Genomic DNA, 20825 nt, shown 5'->3' with positions numbered 1-20825 from the left:
TCTGAGGATCGTGGTTCAAAGCCAGATGGGATAGGAAAGTCCGTGCAACTTATCTCCAATAAACCATTAGAAAACCGGAAGTAGCCCTGTGGCTCAAGTAGTAGAGCGCTGGCCTTGAGCTGAAGAACGCAGCGACAGTGCCCAAGCCCAGAGTTCAAGCCCCATGACCAACAGTTTCATTTATAGTCAAAGGGAAGTCTCGTGAATGGCATCACTCAAATTCCCATTGACCAGACCAAAGGTGGTACTATCTGCTATTGATAATATGAGACCATTTAATGGAAACTGGTGATTTTGCATAAACATTAGAGATCAATATGCTAAATTAAGGCAAGTCTTCGAAGACTTGACAAGTGCATGTGAAAACCATGGTTTCAACACCTGATGGTTTATTGTAAAATTAATTTGCAGGAAGTAACACTCACATGTGCCTAGCATACAGTGAAACTCAATGAATATTTATTGAATAAACATGAGTGGATGCAATGTCTTTATTACATATACATACATACATTCAGAGCAAGCCATGCATTATTGTTGGAGTTCAATCTCATGTTAAAAAATAAAAAAATTATTGTAATTAAAAAAATCTTAATCCTTTTCTCTACTATTCTGCTCAGACTTGAGTGATTTATTCATATTGAAATATTCCAAACAGTTATGGAAATCTTATGATTGTATAAATAACAATTATTTAAAGACACTGCTCATTCATCTTTGTTGCTTCTGTGCAAATAACCAATTCCATAATGGTAATAGTTTTAGTTACAAAGGACAATAAAAAATTCAAAATATACTTTAATCATTGGTACATATATCACCAGTGAAAATTTAAAAAATATATCTTCAAGTGAAAAGTAAAAATTTAAAACTTGGAATAAATTCAATTATTTCTTAATTTAATTTATTTAATTTAAATTATATCCCATTCCATTTAAATTATTTTAAATTAATTTGGGTTTTTCTTTAAGGGCTTTGTAATATTTCATTTCTCTTTGTTCCATTTTAATGACTCACATCTTTCTAACATACGTTATTAATTTTATTTTAAATTGAAGAAGTCTAAAAGAACTCAGAACTTTTTGTTATAGTAAATTTGAATGGTTTGCTAAACACCTTAAGAATTTCTATTTTTACTTGGATTACAAATCTATATAATATAATATGTTTCAATATTTTTCATTTCATTGTAATATACTCGACCCTAAGAACTGAATATAAGTCTATAGAAAGTCTAAATTAGTCTTTGGAAAGTTTTCTTGAATTATATCTTTGCATATAGTTTCAGGTTTCTGCTTATACAGGTCTTTTCTGTTAGAGTATTAAGTTAAATGTTTCCATTTACTTGTGGAACTCACAGCCAGAAATAACAGGCAATTATTTGGTGTTTATTATGTGCTAGTCACTGTTCTAGGCTCTGCTTGATGCCAGCTCTGCCTTAGATATGTATTTTCTACATAATCCCATTAGATTTCATTTCTATCTGAGCCTCATATGATGTTCTTTAATACCTTTCATGCTGCTCCCAGTTTTACTTTCATTTCTATAATTATCTTACATTATACTTCACATATTTCTTGATCTTTCCAGATTCAGCTTTTATATTTGACTGACTGTATATACTGAGGTTTGGATTTTTACTTTGATCTCTCCCACTGGGATTTTTCCCATGAGTTTGGAGGAGTGGGTGGTTTATGACAATAAAATTATTATGAATACCTTCTGCTCACTATGTTTCTGTTGGATTTTCTCAGTTTGTATTCACCCTCCCCTTTCTTTTCCCACATTTTGGTTCTTTGAGCCATTTCAGAGCCTATACTAGTTTAGGTTTTCATTATTGCTCTTAAACAATATACTTCTTGAAATATGGATATCACTTTAGAAGTATAGTAAATGATAACTTTGATTTTCTTTGATTAACAGAACGTTTCCTAGGACAGATATGTGTTTCTGGTATTACATTTTACCCAGCCCCTTCCCTTTATCTTGGCTCTGACTAATGCAGCTAAAGGCAAGAGCTGAGAGAGCACAGACCAGTTTTACTGGGAGACCTGGAGAGACTGGAACTAGTAGAAAACATTCCCTGTCTTCAAATTTTTTTTCTTTCTTGCGATTGTTTCTAACATATTTATAAGATGATTTCTTTGTTGCTTTGTATGTCCCTCCCCCACGGTATAACCCCTGCTTTCATTATATTTGATGTTGGTATAATTTGTGGAGGTAAAGGGAAAAAACTAATTGTTTAAGTAGAGATACAGGTGGAACCACTGCAACAATGAGATGTACAAGTTGTTATCTCGAAAAACAAACTTTACAACTTTGGTGCAGGGAGGGGGGTTGGGAGGGAGATGGGAAGGAATGGGAAGGAGAAAACAAAGGAGGAGGCAAAAATGCTTGATAAGAAATGTACTCATTACCTTTCCCATGTAATTGTAACCCCTCTGTATGGTATTTTCACAACAACCACAACAAAAAGAAAACATTCCCTGTATGTCTATTTTACTGAGGACTCCATAATATTACTAAATACATGCCTGCACATACACATATATTAACCTGAACTAATGGACATTCTATGTGCATATAAAACTAAAACTGGCGAGTCATTAATACAGAAACAGAATTACTAGGCTTTCATAGGAATAGAAACCAGACTGTGATTACATTATAGTTACATAGTTAAGTCTGACAAGGAAGTAGGATAACACTCATGCAAAAAATGATATTTATTACTGTTTCAATATAAGAATCAGTGATAATAGCAGAGTGCCCTGGAAAAGCTCTCTAAATTATGTATTCGATGCCATGTTATCTTCAGTGTTGATTTGTGTGTGTGTGTGTGTGAGAGAGAGAGAGAGAGAGAATTAGTCCTGTGGCTTGAGCTCAGGACCTAGTTTTTTTTCTATTATAAGTCATATCAGGAAGAAGTTTAATGAATTACTCGGTATTTATAAATGCTATCCTTGGAAATAGGTTCCGATTTCACCCAAATCAGATATAATTGATGATGTTTGCCTTTATTTAGGTAACATTTCTTTCTTGGTGGAAAGTCAAATGAATATTCTAAAGACTAATCTTAGAAGAATATCAAAGGAAAATTCAATAGAAATGATTATTATTCTTGCATATTTACAAATCAAGCTAGAATTTTTCCATTACATGCACTGACTTATTAACTCCACACTGTAGACCTTTACAATGAGATGAACTCCTCGGTTATGCAACATGAATAAGTGTCAGAATACAATGTTTTCCCGAAAACGAATAATGCCATATTGGGCACTAAAATTTTTAAAAGTAGTTTTTGTGTATAATGTTCTTACCACATTAAAACATTAAAATAAAATGCAACGTAATTGCAAACCTAATTTAGTATACCAATAATCATTCCTGACGTAGTCTCAATAGTACTATATGTTTTATCTCTATAAGCAAGAGCAACATTGAATACATATGTTTAAGTTAAATTCTACATATTTGTCTTTATTACAAGAGTTGAATTCCTTGACCAACAAAATGGAGGCCGTACTTCCTGTAGGTTATAGATGATGACTGAGGATGTTTTTCCCTCCATAAGAGACTTATTTTTCTGGACAATTGTCCTGCTCAGCTGGCCATTTCTAAACCAGATGTTATGGCCTTGAATATTCCCTAGCCTCCTTCCCAAGACAGGATAGGTCACCTCTATCCTCTCAAAATTGCAGAGCTTTGGTTTTTAGCCGAGTTCCACAATTATTTCTAATGTTATTGGATACCAGTAGCTTATTTTTTTTTCACTCTCAGAGTGATTTCCCAGTGATTAATCTGTCAGGTGCATATTTTACCCCAAAATATGTTCACTATAGTCTCGTCTTAGCTCAGATTCTAAGATTCTGACCCTTATTTACTGTTGTTGCAACACTGTATTATTAAAAGTACTAAAACTCCCAAAGAGGGCATGATTTTTAAACATATATGAATAAACCTTTTAGTAAAATTACCAAAGTGTCTTATTGGAAAGTGTACTATTAGAAATGGGCAGGGTATCCATTAATTAGCACATTTAATTTCACCATCCTTAATGAACTTAACTCAATGGACATTCGGGCTTTTATTTATTTAATTAATTTTTTTCCTGCTTGTTTGTGTGTTTTAGCAGCAAAAGATTGCAAACTCAGCAAATTATAATTTTTGTTTTTTTATACACAAAATATTTTTCTGGGAGCCAAGATTTAATGATTTATGGACATGATATTCATTTTTAAATGCATAAAAGGTTTTAACAGTAGTAACATAAATAAACAGACTCAGGAAAAAAGTGGTTGTAATAAAAAATTAAACTAGATTTACTAATTCAGGAACTAAATTTAGGAAAATAGAGAATCAACATTTTCTTTATATAGGAGTGAAGATTGAAGATGAAAGGACTGATCATTCTAAATGTATTCTAAAACTTTAAAAGTTAAATAAGTAAATGTAAGTTCACATATAGTATCCTGTATGTTTACTTACTTACTTATAACTGATGGATTTAAAAAACACATAAAATCCAAGCTGAGGATCCTTACTATTAGAACAAAGGGCTCTGTTTTAGAAAGAATACAAAATACACTCTTTAAACTTCCTCATTAGAAAGTATTTGTTTAACCAGATTTGCTTACATGTGCCACCTTTATTTAACTGATTTATTATTTTGATTGCATACCTCCTAAATATGTTTTCAACTAAGATAATTGTGTTAATTTGCATCTTGAAAGGGAATCTCTTAAGACAGAATTGTGTTCAAGATAATCTCTGGTGAGTTAGAAATTATTTTCAATTATTTATCATGAGATTTTAAAAAGTTAATTCCCCTTTATACTACAACCCCCCAAATTTCCCCCAAGGACACTCTCTTAAGCCCTCCTTAGGAAATGACTATAAGATTGTGCCTTAGAGAATCCTCTGGAAATCATTTAGAAGACAAAACTTACTGCTCTCTACCTGAAAAATAAGACAAAGAAGTAAAAGCTAAAATTTTTAATATTTTCCCCCAGCAAAAGGGAGATGAAATATCACACACACGCACGTGTGCACACACACACACACACACACATTTTTTTAACTTGAAGGGTTTGTACAGAATGTAAAAAAAAATGTCATGGTATTGAGAAGAGAAAGTGGTATTTTTAATACTTACGTTGGAGAAGTTTTAAACTCTCTAAACAAGATCTCATCTCCATTATGTATTCAGCAAAATCAAATGGAATTTCAGACATAGTGGCAAAAATTAATTCACCCTTGACAGATGGCTGATGAAAGCTTTCAGGTAACCTTAGGAGAATCCAGACTAAAGTAAAGGCTGGCCTTTCCTGCCCGTTACCAGGTTGAAGATAGGCATTGCTTCCACGTGAGCTAGAGCTAAGGTAGCTGGCTTTATACCCAGGCTACCAACCACAGGGCATTTGGAGAAAGACTTAGTAGACAATGATCCAGACACATTTTGTTTGTGTACTTGTGTACTATAAAGGGAAGTGGGAGAATAAAAATAGTGTGAAATGCAAATCCTCTAATTAAAGGTACATGGTCAAGTGTGAATATTATTATGCATTTAGTGGAAACAATTTATGTCCCAATTCTCTGTACAGTTAACATAATGATTTAGATAAAAACAGCAAGAAGAGTGCAGTGAATCCTCTTGCCATGAGTGACAGAAGTTGGAGCATGGGTGAAATTTCAATAAACTCCCCTTACGAGTGGCTGTGAATTATAGCTGATAGCATGGTAAGACGCATTATATTATCAAATTAGAAGCTAGACATTGTGAAGAAAGATGTCCTTCTAGCAATCTTAGTAAGTGTTGGCAGCAAGGATAGGATTACAGCTAGCAAAATATTCCTTAAAGAAACAATTAGGTGGAAACTCATTATCTTCCCTACACCTGTGGAAAGGTTAGCTTCCTTGCTTTAAAAATGTAAGTGATAAAAAAAAATTAGTGACCTGAATATACTCTCTAACCGTTAAGTGTCTATGATTAAAAACATTTTAAATCCTATATTAATATAAAAATTATAGAGTATTAGGAAAACCCTATTTTTTTAAACTTTTAGTCCTAGGTTTTTATAAGGGAAAAGTGCCTCCTTGTATTTAGTTAAGGGAGCTTTTGACCAAAAGGCTCTTTTTGGGAGGAGGGAAATGAAAATGAAAATCCACAGGACACAGGAAGGGGGTGGGGTACTTTCTTTTCTTAAGGAAGGCTTGCATTTATTACAGGTGTTTATCTCCAAACTGTCTCCTCCTCTCTTTCCTGGCACCAGCCCCATTTCTCCTATAAACATATGTTTTTGATGTGAATTATATTTCCATAAATCGCTAATGTGATTTCTTATTATATTTACAATGGTTTAACTAAAACTCCAAAATAAAGGTAGTAAAACATTTTTATTTCTGAGACAAAATAATATTATAAAATGTTTTAGATATGATGTTAAACAGAAATAAAAAAAAACAGATCTATCTTTTATTTATATATTGACGAAACAAATGGCAACAAAGAATTGAGAGTCCATGACCTAACTCTTCCCCATACTCTATATTCTCTTCACTTGGACAGCCATGTTTTTCAGTTGGACAGTTATTATTTCTGTAGATTTAAACCTTCTCTCTTTCTGTCTCTCTCTGTCTCTCTTGACTTCTAAGGCATTTGAAAAATGTTCAAAACTTTTTAAAATACCAAGTAAAGGCATGGTACTTTTTGCTGTAGTACTTTTCACTTTTAAAAATCACTTGCATTTTGAGATGAATTAAGGTTGGTGGACATATCTCAGTTTCCCCTTACCGTCAGATGTTCTATTATTTGAATATGCTTTCACAATCTATTTAGTCTACCCATCTGATAGTGAGAAAAGGGGTCTGAAAAGAATGTTGACTATTCTTAAACAAGTTCCTTTGTACACATAATACAAGAAATTCAGGAATGGAGTGCTTTACACTTATATTAGCATATCTTTAGCCTTGTGTCTCTTGATATGATGTTCTCCCAAATGTTTATATCAATGTGTCTATGGTGGACATAGTTTAGGATAGCATTTTCACTACTGCTACAGGACAATACTTGATTTGTGAAGCTGAGTTTGTATTGTTCTGATAGTTATGAAGAAAGCTTGTATTTTAAAAATTTTCTATCTCTCAATTGAACCCAGCTGACTAGATTTTCTTGTGTTTACCTGGCATTTGTGTTTTCTTTGTGTAGAATTCAGTTTTCCATATCTTTTGCCTTGTTTCCAACAGAATGGTGTATCCTCATCTTTATAATTACAAAAATACTTTTCATTTTACAAATACGAATCTTTTGTTAGTCTTTTAATATGTATATCATGATTTAAAGGTCATAACGGAGGTGTTACAGTTACATAAGTCAGGTAATAAATACATTTCTTTTTGAACAGTGTCACCCCCTTCCCTTGCTCTCTCCCAGCTTGCCCTTCTTGTCCTCACTCAAAGTTGTAGTTCATTTTCAGCATGGGGTCAAGTGGGCACCACTGCTGTATTTGTTCACTCTTTGTCCCACTTAATGATTCATGGTGTACATTTTGAGAAATTCTTTCCCAATCTGGACTAAAGAATTATTCACTGATAAACCAGGTGCCTGTTTCTCACCTGAAGTCTTACCTACTCAAGAAACTAAAAAAACTATTATACTTCAAAGCCAACACAGGCAGGAAAGTCCATGAGACTTTTATATCCAATTAACCACCAAAAAAACCCCAAAAGTGAAGCTATGTCTCAAATGGTCAAGCACTAGGCTTGAGCAAAGATCAGGGAGCCGCTCACACCAGTGATCCTAACTACTCAGGAGGCTGAAATCTGAGGGTCATGGTTGAGAGCCCGATTCTTATTTCCAATTAACTGGCAGAAAATCAGAAGTGGGGCTTTGTCTTAGAGTGGCAGAGCACTAGCCTGGAGCAAAAACAGCTAAGGGACATTGCCCAAGCCCTGAGTTCAAGCTATACAACTATACAACTGATGAAAAGAAAAACGGAGGGGGTAACCATCCAGGCCATGAGTTCAAGCTCACACACACACACACACACACACACACACACACACATGCATTTACCTATGTTCTAAAGTGTTTATCACTTATAGATCATCAGTACATTAGATTAGTTAATAGTCCTACAGAAATAACAACTGTGATATATTTGTGTCATTTATAAATCTAAAGGAATGCTTCCAGATTTCATCTTTCCATATCAGGCTTGTTAAATTTCTTTAACACTGACTGACTCATTTCTTCATTCTCAATATGCTAAGAATTTTAATCAGAAATGGATATTCAATTGAATTCTATTCTATGTTTTAATGTGACTTTTGAAAACTTCTTTTGATATATATTTCTTCTATCTTAAAAATACTGACAAAGTCATCCTTAAATTTTTAGGATAAAATCCACCAGTGTTATGATGTAGAAGATATTTTGTGATAACAATATACATCAGGATTTAACTATATATATTAGGATTTAATTTTAGTGTTTGTTTAGAATTTTGCATTTATATTAATACTTGAAATTAGCTTTCAACATTCTCCTTCCTTCCTTCTTTCTTTTTTCTTTTCTTTCTTCCTTCCTGTCTTCTAAATCTCTTTTCTCTCTCTTCTCTCTTTCTCTTTTCTCCCTCTTTCCCTTCCTTCCCTTCCTTTCCTTCCTTTCTCTTCCCTCCCTCCCTCCCTCTCTCTCTCCCTCCCTCCCTCTCTCTTTCCCTCCCTCCCTCCTTTCCTTCCTTCCTTCCTCCCTTCCTTCCTTCTTTCCTTCTTTTCTTCCTTCCTTCCTTTCTTCCTTCCTTCCTTCCTTCCTCCCTTCCTTCCTTCCTTCCTTCCTTCCTTCCTTCCTTCCTCTTTTTCTCTCTCTCCTCTCCTCTCCTCTCTTCTCCTCTCCTCTCCTCTCTTTTCCTTCCTGTCTGCTTGTTCTGGGGCTTGAAATCAGGGCCTAGGCACTGTCTCTGAGTTGTTTCCTTTTTTTCTTTCTTTTTTTCCCTCAAGGTTATCACTCTACCACTTGAGCCACAACACCACTCCCAGCTGTGTGTGGGTAACCTGCTTAATTGTAGGTAAGAGTCTCACAGCTTCCTGCCTGTGCTGATTTTGAACCATGATCCTCAGATCTCAGCCTCTTCAGTAGCTAATATTACAGGAGTGAGCCTCCACTTGCTTATTCTTTCTTGTTTTTGGGATTCCTTTCCTATTTCCATCCACTCTTCCCTCCCTCTTTCCTTTGTTCTTTCTGTTATACTCAGGATCTCTTGTTTGCTAGGCAGGCTCTCACCCACTTCAGTCTTGCCTTCAGCCCTTTTCGAGCTGCTTGCCTTCTATATAGAGTCTGTCTTTATATCTATAATGTCCAGGACTGAGATCCTTTTCTTTGTGGTTTCCTGTGTGACTGAGGGTAATAGGTAGTATGACTCAAAGCTCAGCTCCAGTGATCTGACCCCCATGCCCAGCTCCAGTGAGACGTAGTCTCATAAACTTTGATCATTGATTCCCAAGTAGATAGACTAACAAACAGGCTTTAGCCGCTAATTTGTATTATTTGTAGTGTTGGCTGGTCTTGAACTTGTGTGTTCTACCTGTCTTAGCTTCCTAAGTGCTGAGGCTGCAGATACACATCAACATATGGGTCTTCTCATCAGTTTTTAAATTTTCTTGGTTTAAGTAATATTAGGGTTTAAACTTAGGACCTTTGTTAGGTTGTGCACTGTATCATTAATTTTCTTTATTACTTCTGTTATGGTAATGTACTTGGAATTTTTGCCTATGTAATATAAGCAAACATTTAACCTTGTTTATTCTCTAGTTGGATCATTATTCTTACATATTCAACGTAAGCTCCAGTAAATATTTTTAACTTCAGATTTCTTTGGATTTATCTAAATTTTAAGCTAAATTATTCATTAATAATTAATAAGCTAAATTATTCATTAATATTAATAGATTCTTAAAGTAACTGTTTACACCTATAAATTATCTTTAGATTCTTCAATAATACTGTCATTAATGTTTTATTATATATTCTTCAATGTAATTTATACATGATTTTGAATTTCTAAATAAAGGGTGCTTATATTTTTTCTGTAGCTAAAGACAAATGATAAAAAATTGATAATTATCTCTTTTTTGAAAATGTGAATTACATGATAATTATTACAATAGGGTTTCACAGTTAATGATCAATTTTACATTGTCAAACTGCCAACATCCATTCTATAATTCTCCATAATATATCTTTATATTATGTTGCATGGGTATTTATATTCTATTGTTATTGCCTATTCTATGCATTTTTATGAATCTTTTATCTTTATTCACATTATTTCAGGTTTGTTTCTGCATTTTATTTTTATCTTAGTGGTTTTGAGGTAAGGTTCTACTTCTAGTTAATATAGTAATTTAAGAACTACAAAATCTCATGGGCTAGGAAGGTAGCTCAGTGATAGAGCACTTGCCTCGCATGCATGAGACTCTGGGTTCAATTCCTCAGCACCACATAAGCAGAAAAAGCTGGAAGTGACACTGTGGCTCAAGTGGTGTAGAGCACTTTCCTTATGCTGAAGAGCTGAGGGACAGCACCCAGGCCCCAAGTTCAAGACCCACAACCCACCAAAAATAAATAAATAAATAAATAATAAAAGTTGTGTGGTAAGCAGTAAGCCCTGACAAAAAAAGGTATTTAAAAAAAGAAAAGGAACTACATTTATCACCCAACTTATATTCTTCATTTGTACATTGTTATTTTTCTTTTCAATCAGATATTATTGAAAAATAAGAATATTATCTTTAGCTGTGCTTTATTAGCCTTCTATTGAGGATTGGGAAGGACAAATTTCAATAATCCTAGTTTACATTATAGACATTAGTTTTGAAATAGTCTGGCCTTTGAAATAAAAATATAGTCAAATTCTTTGCACAATCTTTAGGTTTATTTATTGTTAACATTTTAAAAAATTACATTGTATACCTGGTAATTCTTGTGTATCAATAATGTATAATATTATGTAAATATTATCATATATAATTCTATCATGTATTATATTTAATCTGCATATTATTAAAATATATTATAAATATAAGTATGATAAAATGTATCAGCATGTTCTTGTTATATTATATTATATTATCTTTATTATTTATTACTTTATTTATTTATTATATATTATTTTATTATTATTTATTACTTATATTTATATTATATTATTTATGCTATACTATGTCGTATATAATAAACAAGATTTCATTTTATATGCCAATAATATTACATATTAAAATACAAATTTGTATTATAATGAATATATAAGTACATTTATATTCATATTTAATTATGGTATATTATTCTTCAATTTATAACATAATAAACCTATTTTTTGTTTCTCTTACATCCAGTTCATAATAGATTATATTCGTATACACTTTTAATATTCCAGCGAGCTTCTGATTCACTGGACTTCTTTTGATCTTCTGAGTGGGAACTGAGTCAATCACGGATTTAGAGTGACAATCTCCCATTAGAATTGCTGTGCTGTGCCAGGTGGCCAGTTCCTGGTAACCACCTGAATCATACTCATGCAAATGACTACTTTATTACCCTTAGATATTCAAGACAGGATGCATTCTATTCCATAATTTGCATTTCAGGTTCTTATGAGCTTTTCAGCTACCATCCTTACAATTAGGTCATTCCAGGTATCTGTTGTTTCTTCTTGTGGAGAATCATTTCTCTTACTTAACTTTTAGTCAATTTGAAGTGCTTCAAGTGTACCTCTGTAATAAGAACATCCTTGTAGCCAATACTGAAGAGGATGAAGACTTTATCACAAGTTCCACTGGGAGCAGATGGAATTTTGTAGCACATTAAATGCTGAAGACCTGCCCGTGGCAAACTTGCTTCTATTCAAGCTTTGGTCTTTGATTTCCCAATGTTGAAAATTCCCTTTGCCTAACAGCGCAGCCACATATTTAGCTAGGTATTTGTTAAGTGTTCATTTTGAGATTTTTTTTCAGAATATTTACCTATCATCATGCCAAGAAATGAAATGAAAACTGTAATTCTTTCATTTTTAATTTGGGCTATATAATTTATTTTAAAACAGTGGATATCACATGGAAATAAACTTTTACACATCGAGGGCGAGGGCCATTTTCCTAGTACATATGCATGCCAATGCTTGTTTGCATGACTATATATGTTTGAATGACCTTGTCAGGGCTGGGATGTAAATCAGTGGCAAAGTCATTGTCTAGGAAGTTCAGTGCTCTAGTGTTGAGTCCCGGCATCAAAAACGAAAAACAGACTGATCTTATCAGCAATTTTTGGTATCTATATAACTTGAATTTTATGCATTCACTTTATAGCTACAACTTTAATATTTGGATAATAGTTATAATATTATTAATATCAAATACTTTATTTTCTATAAAGTCTACTAAATTACATTAGGACCTTTTTTCCCTAAAAATTATAATTTTCATATTCAATTTTAATATTGTATGATATTTGTCATTTTTAGTTTTATTTGGATCGTGATAAGGGCATTACTTTATTTTATTGATATACCAATTATTATTTTTCTTAGTCAAATTTTAATTTAGTGTAGCAACAGTATCACATGACAGCATTCCACCTAAGTGTTTATAAATGAAATTAGTTTAGAGTTGTCAAGTGCATAGACTTTGAAAGAATTGGAAAGCAGTTTTCAACAATTTGCATGTTTGGTAACTTAGTTAAAATGTCTAGTCTTCAGCTTATGGAAAAATTTTTTAGTATACTATAGTATTGTGGCACTAAATGAAAAATACAAAATTACTATGTAACAGGAAACACGTAATTTTTATTGAACACTACACTAAGCATTGATAATAATGATATGTTTTTATCCTCAAAGGGGACTTTGAAGCAGTTCTATATCCTTACCTCTACAAATAACATGTCATAAATAAAGTATTTATTACATTGTAAACGCATTCTTTAAGTAGTGGCTATTAATATTATGTTTTAAACCCTACAATTTCAAGAACTACTTATGAACATTTTGCTCTTAACCATGTTATAGAACATTCATAACTCACAGGCAATATATCATCAGAACACAAAGGCTCTGACTACTAGTGAACACTTCTGTGTAGACATACAATGTGTTTATTTAAGAAATCTTATGATTGACATCTCAGTGAACACATTCAAATTTCTTCTTTTTCAAGTAGTGAAAAGAAAAATCAATAGAGTGAAAGAGCATACAGCAAGGGAGGAAAATACCTAGATATTTCTGATAAAGAATTCATATTCGAAATATAGAGAAAACTTAAACTCCACAACAAAATAAAAATTGACTTACAATAGGCATTTCTTCAAAGAAGACATTTGAAATGCCCAAATGATATGCAAAAGTCTTTGCTAAAAGTCACTAATGGTCGTGGAAATAAAATTAGGGAAAGTCAAGGAAATAAAACTCAAAACCACAGTGAGAGATCACTTCACTCCAGTTAGACTGGCTATTTACACAAAAGATTAAATTTCAGAAGTGTCTGTAAAGACAGGGAGGAAAGGCAACCTCTGAACGCTGTTGTTAGGAATTTAAACTAGGGCACTTATAATAGAGAAGAATAGGAAGCTTCCTCTAAAAATGGATAATAGAATTATCAGCAATCCCACTCCTGGGTGTACTTTTCAAGTAAGTAAAGTCCATACGAACTTCTTATTGCAGTGTTCTTTACAATAGCAAAAAAATAGAAACAACCTACATGTCCATCAACTGAGCAATAGAAAACAAAAATGAAGTATACACATACTAAGCCATAGTATCTTGTCATAAATGAAGAAAATCGTGTCACCTGTGGCAACTTGGAGAGAACTCAATACTAGTACATTAAGTGAAATAAGCCAGGCACAAAAGGATAACTACCACATGGTCTCATTATATGTGGAATAAGAAAAGTATTGCTTTCATAGAAACTGACAGTAAAGAGGTGGCTATCAGAGGTCAAGGAATCTTCAGTGAAGGGAGATATCAATAGATACTAAATTACAGTTAGATAGGAGTAACAGCGTCTTGTTTGCTACTGCAAAATAAAATGACTAGAAGATTACAAGAGTCTAAAAATCTTTCAGAATAGAAGACTCATCTTTCAGAAAGGTAGAAAGTGGATGTTTTTTTACTTCAAAGCAATGATAAATGTTTGAGATACACTTAATCCGATTTTAAAAGTACAACATATACATGAATCAAGATGTCAAGGTACATGAAGCCTTATACACATGTGCAATTTCTTTGCTTTTCATATAGCAAACTAAATTGAAAAAAAATAACAAAAATATGACTACCAACTACAACTTATTTCTCAATAAGCTATTCCTCCCAAATACACATAGAAAAATAACATAATTTAATCCTATTTTGTAAATGTTAGATCTGATCTGTTCTCAACAAGTACAGACTCTGAAGGGAGATTCAGTGAGTCCTTTTCTTTCTTTCTTCCTTTATTTTTTTTTAATTAGGATATTATTTGTTGTTGCTGGTGAAGAGTTTCAGCCAAGTGTTCAATGGGGAAATGTTGAGAGTGATTTGCTGTGTTCTACTTTACATGGTGCCAAGTCTCTGTTTGTATATGTCTTAGCATTTTACTTATTCCTTACAGACAAAACTATTATTTTTTGTATGCAATCCTTCTGAGATACAAGTTCAGGTTATTTTGAAGTTATGCCTGTTTGTCTCATCCACCCACTCAACACATCACACTTTCTTCAAGCACCCCCTACACTTGGAACAGACATCCAATTAATACATGCCAGGCAGGCCACCTTGCTCTTCTCCTTCAAAAACTCCTAAAAAACCATCTGCTCTGGGAGACATTCCAGCTACAATAACCACCTACTATTTTCAATCGCCTATAATATCTGCATCCACTTTCCTGAGCACTGATTTTAGAATTTTACCATTACAAAATCCATAAGAGAATATATGTTCTAAATACCATAGAGTGAATTTAACCAATTCTCATGTATCCACATTCCCTCCGAGTAATATATCATATGCTCAAAGCAATTATTCCATGATAGAAGAAGGAATTAAAAGCTTCAGAATAGCAAGAGAATTAGCATTGGCTTTTGGATCAAGGTTTAGTCAACTCAGCTAGGTAGATGTTTTGATTAAGGTTTTGTGCCAAACTCTCAAGAAGAATGTGCAGTGAAACTGTCTAATTGTATTTCTATAAACATACCGTGGTGTACAATATCAACAATGTAATGAATTGTGTTTAAATTAATTCACTTTAATTCTCAAAATTTATTATGTTTATTAATCAGTGCAACTCAATTCAATCTCATATTTTTGATAAGTTGTTCTAGTGAACAAAACTAGACTATAACCAAATGTTTTATATAAAAGATGTATTTTAATCATTTATAATCATATATTATCATGCAGAATAACATTCAATTCTTAAAAGAATCTCTTTCCAGTTATGTCAACAGCATGGCTGTCTTTCTGGGGCCAGCAGAGAATAAGCTAAGAAAATGTATTTCTGACTCCTATAAAAGTCTGACCTTGCTGAAAGATGAAAGAGCCTTTCCTTGTGTTTCCACAAAAAAAAAAAAAATTCAGATCAAGGGAGAGGTTTCAGAGGATTTGTGACAGACAAATTATCGCTCTAAAGCTCCAGATGAAGGAGACACAGTAGGTCATTTCTGCCAAGCTGGAAGGCCCAGACCTCTGTGTGGGCAGAGTGGGGGCGACAAGGCAAAGCATGACCAAAAACGTAGGACTAAAGAGGCAAGAGATTAGATGTAAACACTGGTTTCCTCAGTCTTCAAGTCCTACTAGGACAAGTCAGTGAAGAAGTCCTAGGAAGAGCCTTGGAGATTTTTTCTGCCATTGAGAGAGCTGTTGCTTCCAAACAATGGCTGCTGCAGTTTTCATTATCTTATGCCTGACGTTACATAGGAGCAGTTATGTAGCAATGGTTGAGAGAAATGTGTGGACAAGAAGACCTGAGGACAGTCCTTACAAAGTCATATGCACACGAGTATGGTGGGGGAAAAGCACCTAGAATTGCAAGGCCCACTTGCAATGTGCACTCAAAAGTGTGAAGATCACAGATGAAAAGGGGTTGGGTAATTCTAACTAGTTTTGTTTCTGGACCCTGATGGCAGATAAGTTAAGAAGGAAATGTGATATATATATTTTGTGCTGAAACAATGCTGTGGAAATGAGGAAAGGAAAGACAAAGCCAGGGAGTAAGAATGATGCCTAGGACAACTGGGTAGCTAGCTAGCTACATGAATGAGAAAGTCTATTGAGCCAAAAGAGTGAAAGACAATCAACAAGATCAATGGAAATGATAACTCAAAAACAAAATGCAGTCACTTGTAGAAACGAATGGAAATGATTCACACAAACATATGACTGCTGTATATTTTACTGCTTGTGTTGATACAGTCATTGCCAAAATTAGGAAGTATTATATAATAATGTTATTAACACAGTAGTGGTCACTGTTAACTCTACCCCCATGAACATCCTAAGAAGAGAAAGAAACCATTGATTTCTTTGGAAAGGTAACAATGGTTTAAAATACGCATTGCACAATGCCAATTACATCACACAAAGCACAGGATAAGCAAATGAGATACAATGATGAATCAGATGTGGTATTTGTCATGTTTTAAAACATTTAACACAATAATGATTCTCAACAATGGCCTTACACTGAAGCTTTTCAAGAGTTAGACTACTTTCCTCCTTTTCTTAGTTACTCAACAAGTTAGTTTTGCATTATATTTGGATTTATTTGGAAAGGTACACCTGCTTTTTGACTGTTTAGAAAATATTAATTACCACCATCAATATGCTTGCAATATTTCCTGCCAAATAGAAAAGAGCATGCATGGCATGTATCTGTGGGCTTTAAACATCTCAATATCACATAAAATATTTCCCATAAAAGCAGATTTAAAACTGTAAATCACTATGCATATGCTATGTCGTTATTTACACAATAATGATAAGGTCACTCATCCTTTTAGGATGTAAAATAATCTGATGTAATTACCTAGGATCTGTTAACATGAATTCCAAACTACCTAACTACACATTTAAATATTTATTGTTAAATTACGAGACTCCTGTGATCCTAGGATTGCAAATTTTATCATTTTCCAGAAAGTATTTATGCTTCACGTGGTCTATGCTTCACAGGCCTAAAAGAAAATATGTGTAGCAACCCATATTTAGATAACAATTGCTAGGCAATCAATAGTAATAGAAGTTCACTAGTGCATTTCATTAGTGGAAATTTTCATACACCACTCTCTGAACAGGAATTAACTCAGAACTGGATAAAGACCAAAATAAAAAGGAACATGGGAGATCAGCTGAACTGATTTTGTGCAATGAAACCCACAGATGTGTGCAGTCAAACAGCTGATTTGAACTTGCTTGTGCAGTGAGAACAGGCTGGCTTGCACAAACAGTGGTTCCTCCAGGCCAGGCACCTTTCAGGGATTTTACTAACATTGTCTCATTCATTCTTTTGTGTGAGGAGGTGAGTGTGTGTGAAATAAGAGTCTCATGGACCTTCCTGTCCAGCTGGCTTCAAACCACAATCCTCAGATCTCAGTTTCCCGAATAACTAGGATTACAAGTGTGAGCTGCTAATACCCTGCACATTCAGTCTCGTCTACTCAATGGATGACGAACTATGAGTGGGATTTTTACAGAAGGGAAAACTGAGGAACAGGGCCAATCAGGCTACTTAGTCAAGATCAGCTAGTGTGTAAGTGGAGGAGTCTGAATTTGCCCTTAGGATGACAGTTTCAGAGCGTGTGGTGTAACCTCTACAGTCATTTCAAACCAGTCTGTGGTTCTGGTATGTATCATCACTTCTATCACAAAAATGAACAATGTTGAGGATAAGGGCCTTGGTGGCTCTAGGGCTCTATTGGTACATATGGCTGTTTCTCTAGATATTCTCTTCCACATAGCACACATGGATTGATTAGAACTAGGAACAAGAATGCATTACTCTTTACAGAGTATTAGTTTCTCCATGACTGCTCAGAAGTTACACACTACTTAGCATTAGGAAGCTACTTAAATCCTTCCCTTGTTAGATTTCATAACACTATCTGCTGTATGAATCCCCAAATCACACTCTAAAGTTTCTTCTTCTTTTATCTCTTCTGACATCAGTCCACACTCTGTAGAACACCTTCTATCATGGTTAATATTCCTTCTGTCACAGAGGTGGCAAACTTTTCTTGTAAAGGGACAGATAGTAAATATTTTTAGGTTGTGTGGGTCATATGGTCTCTGTCACAACTCAGCTCAGCCCTCCTGACTTAAATGCAGCCACAAATGGAAGAGCCAGCCACCTTGGCTGGATTCCCACAAAACATATTTTTACAGAGCAAACAGAGGGCTGGGACTGGCATGGAGGCCGGAGTCTGCTGACCCTGATCTATCTGATTGCACAATTGGGAGAAGTGTTTCCATCCTTGCTGTGTTGAAGGGAGGAGAGTTTGACAAATTTACTTCCACATTTTAGAAAGGCAATTTATTGCTATGGCATTCCCTGGCCAAGGGTGGGGGGGGTGGCGGGGGTGCCCTCACAAACTTGTGTTCTCTCTGGGGAATTGCTCTAAGCGGATTCTTAACTAACATCACAAATATTCATGTTTGATCACTGCAGTAGATCTGTCACTTATCAAAATATCTTCAATTTATAGAGAGAATAACTTTTACAATCAGGAAGTCTAATATAACTTTGTGCTCCTTCATAAAAAAAATACAGTTTTTGTATTCTATAGAAAATTCACTTGCCATTATTATCAAATACATTAATGAAGTTTTCAACCACTCCAAACTTTTTCACTTTTCGAGAATTTCCAAATGTTTCTGACATATCTTCCTGATTTCCAGAGAATTATTTGCCTCCCATATCAACACTTCAGTCAGAAAGCAGTTTTAATAGTAAATTAGGATGGGAATGCAAGAAAAAAATGGTATTCTAGTAGATATATTCATATGTATTTAACTAAATCTTATAAAAATCCTAAGACCTAGGAACTATACTCACTTTCTTATAGGTGATTAGATGCAGTCTACTAAATTCTCAATAACTTGCTCAAGTTTTACACCTGGAAAGAAGTAGAATTAGAATTCAGATATGCACAGAATTGAAGATTTGTGTATTTTGAATGACACACTGAAGGGTTTTGAAGCTGAGTTATCTATGAAACCCAATTTCAGGTTCCAATTTCCAATCCATCAAAGTACTTTTTGTTTCTATCAACTCTGCTAAGAATGATCTGTTTTTCTTAGTGAGAGCCAAGACAACTTGCTTGCATAATTCAAACAGAGAAGTTAAAAAAATCACAAAAATAACTTCAATGTGAGTTTTATTGCTGTTTATGTGCTAGAGAACTTGGAGCACACTGAATGAAATTAAAATGCATTTCATTGGTGTGGAATCATGTGCAGTTGTCAAAATTGTTTTGTACAAAATTCCCAAGGTTCTCACAGCTGTGTAAATGCTCCTTAAAAAAAAAATCAGTGCCGAATGAATAAACAGATGTAGCACTTTTTGTATACTATCAATAAAAAAATCTTGTTAATTCATCTCACCAATGTCTTTACCATAGTTTAATTTATGTCTTGTGTTTGCATGTGACCAGGGCAAAAAAGTCCATGACATTGGCAATATTTACAATGATTTTAATACGGTCCTCTAGTCATTTCTATTTCTCTAGAGGTTACTTTGGCACAGAAACTAATTCTGTATGTTTTCTAACGAAAAGCCCTGACTTTCATGCTGTGCACTCAAAGGCACACCAAACATTCTCTACTGTATTAAAAGTAATTGAGTCAGAACGTTTAAAGGTATTTTAAATGAATGCGCACTGAAAATTCTCCAGCCTGATTCAGGAAATAGATTTCGGGAAGTTTTTAATACCCTACGAACTTTGAGAAGCGGAAATTACCTTTAGTTATTTAAAGTTAGACAACTTTGGCTTATAGACCTTTAAGACAACCTGCTATTGTCAAGCCTAAGGCGATTAAAGGTCTTTCTCTGAAATGTTACTGTGGTTTTAGTTTAGAAAACTATGTTTGCACACCACACCACACTACTCTTTTAGGCACCAAGATGTGAGACCTAGATTCCAAATGTAACCAGAGACAGTAAATAGGAATGTAATATCTCTACAATTTTATAACGTGTAGATCTTTTTGTTGGTACACAAAACAACTCTATAGGATTTTTGAAGATGGAATTGCACACTTCATATAGACAAAAGGAAGAATTAAATCAGGGTACAAACAAAAAATTAAATCAGAAGATGAAAGAAAACCTTTATACCAATGATTTACCTGAAATGTTAAGAGACTTCTTCTTTTCTTTTCTTTTCTTTTTTCTTTTTGTGTGTATGTGTGAGTCGTGGGGCTTGAACTCTGGGTTTGGGCGTTGAAGAGCTCAAGGTGAGCGCTCTACTGCTTGAGCCACAGTGCCACTTCCGGTTTTCTAGCGGTTTATTGGAGATAAGAGTCTTATGGACTTTCCTGCCTGGGCTGGCTTTGAACCGCGATCCTCAGATCTCAACCTCCTGAGTAGCTAGGATTACAGAAGTGAGCCACAGGCGCCTGGCTGTTAAAAGACTTCTTATGAACTTGATTTCGTCTTTCAAAGAGTATGTTAGCATCAGATGAACTTCGTATAGTAGCTATATTCACACAGCTAAAGTTCACACAGTAATATACTCTACCACTTTTAATTTTCTCAAGTTTATATGAAGTATTAACTGCAGAAGCATCTACATAAGCAGC

At 34.1% G+C, this 20825-nt stretch overlaps 1 protein-coding gene across 4 annotated transcripts in view; it reads right to left on the bottom strand.

Annotated features, from left to right (window-relative positions):
• Dgkb (diacylglycerol kinase, beta 90kDa) overlaps positions 1–20825 on the bottom strand; it is a 543021-nt gene that overhangs the window by 220191 nt on the left and 302005 nt on the right. The window lies entirely within an intron of this gene.

The sequence above is a fragment of the Dipodomys ordii genome, unplaced genomic scaffold (assembly GCF_000151885.1).
Source record: "Dipodomys ordii isolate 6190 unplaced genomic scaffold, Dord_2.0 Scaffold72, whole genome shotgun sequence".
Classification (NCBI taxonomy): Eukaryota; Metazoa; Chordata; class Mammalia; order Rodentia; family Heteromyidae; genus Dipodomys; species Dipodomys ordii.
The sequence above is the reverse complement of the archived record's forward strand: the minus strand, read 5'-3'. Positions and strand labels throughout refer to the sequence as shown.